The sequence below is a fragment of the Pristiophorus japonicus genome, chromosome 4 (genome assembly GCF_044704955.1).
Source record: "Pristiophorus japonicus isolate sPriJap1 chromosome 4, sPriJap1.hap1, whole genome shotgun sequence".
Classification (NCBI taxonomy): Eukaryota; Metazoa; Chordata; class Chondrichthyes; family Pristiophoridae; genus Pristiophorus; species Pristiophorus japonicus.
In genome coordinates, this window is record NC_091980.1 from 128,712,944 (window position 1) to 128,717,742 (window position 4,799).

The following is a 4,799-nucleotide window of genomic DNA, read 5'->3' on the forward strand; positions in this document are numbered from 1 at the left end:
GGGAGCGGGCGGATAAGTGGAGCTGAGTCCACGGCCAGATCAGCCATGATCTTGTTGAATGGCGGAGCAGGATCGAGGGGCTAGATGGCCTACTCCTGTTCCTAATTCTTATGTTATGTTCTTATGTTCTTATTACACAACACCCAGTCTAAGATGGCCTCCCTGCTAGTTGGTTCCTCGACATATTGGTCTGGAAAACCATCCCTTATGCACTCCAGGAAATCCGCCTCCACCGTATTGCTTCCAGTTTGGTTAGCCCAATCTATATGCACATTAAAGTCACCCATGATAACTGCTGCACCTTTATTGCATGCACCCCTTATTTCCTGTTTGATGCCCTCCCCAACATCACTACTACTGTTTGGAGGTCGTACACAACTCCCACTAATGTTTTTTGCCCTTTGGTGTTCTGCAGCTCTCCCCATATAGATTCCACATCATCCAAGCTAATGTCCTTCCTAACTATTGCATTAATCTCCTCTTTAACCAGCAATGCTACCCCACCTCCTTTTCCTTTTATTCTATCCTTCCTGAATGTTGAATACCCTTGGATGTTGAGTTCCCAACCCTGATCATCCTGGAGCCATGTCTCTGTAATCTCAATCACATCATATCTGTTAACATCTATTTGCACAGTTAATTCATCCACCTTATTACGGATACTCCTTGCATTAAGACACAAGCCTTCAGGCGTATTTTTTTAACACCCTTTGTCCTTTTAGAATTATGATGTCGTGTGGCCCTTTTTGTTTCTTGCCTTTGTTTACTCGGCCTTCCACTATTGCTTTTTACCTTTCGACCATCTGTTTCTGACTCCATATTACTTCACCCTGTCTCGCTACATAGATTCCCATCCCCCTGCCATATTAGTTTAAACACTCCCCAACTGCATTAGCAAATGTTACCCCTGGGACATCAGTTCCAGTCCTGCCCAAGTACAGACCGTCCCTTTTATACAGGTCCCACTTCCCCCAGAACTGGTTCCAAGGTCCCAGGAATTTGAATCCCTCCATCTTGCACCACTGCTCAAGCCATGTACTTATTCTAACTATCCTGCTCTCTGCCGTCTGGAGGACTCTCTGTTCCATATCTATTTCGAAAGTATGAGTTGCAGCTCCTCTTTCAATATTTGAAGGGGCTGCTCCTCAAATTCCGTTGCACATCTGTGCAACGCTCCTGATCTTTGGGCATCCTGTGTGGAAGGGAGTGGGCAGGTCGGAAGGCCTCCTCATAGGACTGTTCCTGGGCATAGCCAAGGTGGCCATTAACCGGTCCAGGCAGCGGGCGATTGAGAGAGTCATTCAGCCCAACTGCCTGCCTCTCTTCTGCAGTCACATTCGAGTGAGCGGTGTCCCTGGAAATGGAGCAAGCGGTGTCCACCAGTACGCTCGTGGCCTTCCATGAGAGGTGGGCAGCAGAGGGACTGAATGCATCATCTCCCCAGCAACCAAATTTTAATTTGACCTTTTATTGATTAGAAAGTTTTATTGGTTACTTTGTCAGTTCTAGTGCCCCTTTAAAGGAGGCACTTAACTTATTGTTTTACAAAAGTAGTTGCAGACTCACTGATCGGTTTGGATGTTGGATCAAACCCGCAAATGACCAACCCATAGAACCATTCAGAACTATTGAAAAGACACTGACTCGCAAACAACAGAGGATGTCAAGGTGGCCATTATCTGGTCCGATTTGAGCGCGGTTGATGGGGTGATCTCTCCATCTGCCTGCCTCCCTTCCACGGCTATGTTTGTACCCAGGTGTCCCTGGAAAGGGAGCACGCGGTGTCTGCCGGTATGCTTGAGGCTTTCCGTGACCGGTGGGCACTAGAGGGACTGGAGTGCAACGTGGATACAGGGAACTAAAAGGTTTTTATGTTAGTACTTTCATAATTTGGACTTATTATTTATTCCCCCTTATAAAGGGGGCAATTATGATTTAAATTTTTCCGATAGCTGATTTAATCATCCCAATTAGGGCAGTGGGCCTATCTGCAAGCACAGGCTCAATGGGCCGAATGGCTTTCTTCCCTGCTGTAACCATTCTATGATTCTCTGAATCGATTAGCCTAAAGAGTAGCGGATTCAATTAAACATGTGATTCTGGATATTTTGAACTATATTTAGGACAATTGAGATCCTTATTGAGTTATCAGCCAATGATGCTCATTCTTCAAAGATCTGACTGGCTCTGGGAGTCCATCCCCCTCCTCCCTTTATTTGATTGGTGCTCTGAGAGGCTGCAACATCTAATTGGACATTTATCTAGGCTGCCGTGCTCTGGATTATCCAGCAATATTAATACAAGGGTTTGAGGTTGGCTAAATCTTAGTTTGGTACTTCATCAAAGTTTAGATTTCAACATTAAAAAAAAAATAAGATGGCTTCTCAAGTGTGTCAGAACTACCACCAGGACTGTGAGAATGCTGTCAACAAGCAGATCAACATGGAGCTCTATTCCTCCTATTTATCTCTCTATGGTGAATGTTATATATTTGACCACTTTACAATGGCGGCTATGTAATGTGAATTGACTAAATTCTATGCTGTATTCTGATAACTTCTATTCCTTGGTATCTGGTTCTCCTCTGAAATGCCTTGTCTAGTGTGGAAGGTGCCAACTTAATGCTGCTTAAGGTAGATTTGGTTCCTTGGGATGAATGTAGCCAGTAAAACTGGGCCAGTTTTTCTCCTCCTTTATACTATGTGAACTGTGTACTATGACCACATCTCCTACTTTAAGGGGTCTGCTTACAGTTCTAATAGTTCCCCTTAACTAGCCTGTAGAAAATATAGCTGGGTTAATAAACAATGATTGTGAATCTGGTGACCAGAAGGGTATAAACCTTGAAGTTCCTTCACTAATTTCCAGAGCTACAATGAATATTGGGTGCCAAGATGAAGGTTCCAATTTTGAGCATGTTCAATCAAAGCTGAATTGGTGATCATGGAATGATGCAGCACAGGAGGCTATTCAGTCCATTGTGCCTCGCTGAATGTTGGGTGGAGCGATACAACTTGTCCACTCCCTGCATGTTCCCATAGCCCTGTCCAGTATTTATCCAATTTTCTTTTGAATGTTGGCATTTAATCTGCTTCCACCACCCTTTCATGCCCTGTTTGCATCTTAAAAAAAATAGTAATTCCACTGGTTCTTTTGCAAATCACTAAGTTTCCAGATTTTGTTGTGAAATTATCCACTGTCTGTACTTGGTTAGTTAAGTAGGTAATTTCCATTATAAGGTCCAGGGATAATGGTCTGCCCTGCAATATCCAAATACTCTTCTGATCTCTCCGCAGTCCTTCTACTTTGACCGGGATGATGTTGTCCTGCGTCACTTTGCTGAGTTCTTCAAGGAGCAGTCACATGAGGAACGTGAGCATGCTGAGAAACTGATGGAATTCCAGAATCGGCGTGGAGGACGGATCATCTTGGCGGACATCAAGGTTGGATTTAATAAATGAGTGGCCTTCTGTCTGGCTCCCCTTGGACTGATTGGAACCAAACAATATGCAGCATAAACAAGCCATTTGGCCAAGCTGGTCTTTGCCGGTGTTTATACTCCAGTGGGCCTCCTCCCACCTTGCTTCATCTCACCCCCTCAGCATATTATTCTATTCCTTTCTCCCCATGCACTTGTCTTGCTTCCCCTTAAATATTCCATTTTAAATTCCCCCTCAATATAATTCCAGTGGTGATGATGGCCAAGGCCATCACATTGGTTCATGGTAATGTAGACTTTTGATTGCAGCCCTAATTTTGTTCCATACATTCTCATGTTTGTTTAATCCTGTGTAAGTGAACTGTTAAAATGTTATTTCTTTCCAGAAACCAGAGTAGGATGAGTGGAGCAATGGTCTGGAGGTGATGAAGAGAGCTCTGCAGATGGAGAAGAATGTGAACCAGAGTCTGCTGGATCTGCACAAACTCTCCACTGAAAGGATAGACCCTTGTGTAAGTTTTTTTTTTTAAATGATGTGTGCTTCGGTTGAAGAAACTTGTCCTTGAGCCGAATTAAAAATTCTCCGTGCACAATAGCTTTTTGTTGGTACTTTTTTATTGTTTGGGGTTGGGGGGGGCGGGGAGCTGTTGGAAGGGACGGGGGAAGTTGGCCTACTGTGGACCGTGACTAGTAAATGTGTCCCAGTGATCCCAGGATCTGAGAACTTATTGTGCTGTAAGTTTAATCTAATGATGCAGTAATTTCATCAATCTCAATTGCACAACTTGACTATCCTCCAGTTCAAAGGATTAAAATCTAAACTCTGAAGGGGAAGCTGACATTCCTTGATATCTGCTGCTGGACATAACTAGTTTCCCTCTTTCAGTTGTGTGACTTCCTGGAGACCCATTACTTGGATGAACAAGTGAAGATGATCAAGAAGCTTGGTGATCACATCACCAACCTGAAGAGACTGGGAGCCCCTGAGAATGGCCTGGGAGAGTACCTGTTTGACAAGCACACCCTGGGGGAGAGTGATTAAACTGACTGGTTCAAGCTTATTGTATTTGTCTACAGGACCGAGGTCCTAATTATATAATGATGGCTTATGACTTTGTACAAAGAGCTAAGATGTGAAATGTAACATAACAGTAAATAAACTGTTCAACATTGGACTGGGTTTTGTCTCCTTGTATGTGATTGGTTGCTTATCTTTCAATTAACCCGAATTACATTGAGTTATGGGATTCAGACGAACCAAATTTGGTTTTCCTGACATATGGAAGTATTAAGTTTGATTATTCAGAAATGTGTTGCAAAGCCTAAAATGTTCAAGGGGCTGTTAATGGTCTGAACACAT

General features: G+C 43.6%; 1 pseudogene; it reads left to right on the forward strand.

Moving 5' to 3' along the window:
* The first annotated feature begins 2,376 nt into the window (after positions 1-2,376).
* On the forward strand, positions 2,377-4,481 carry LOC139262517 (ferritin heavy chain, oocyte isoform-like; annotated as a pseudogene).
* Positions 4,482-4,799: the final 318 nt, after the last annotated feature.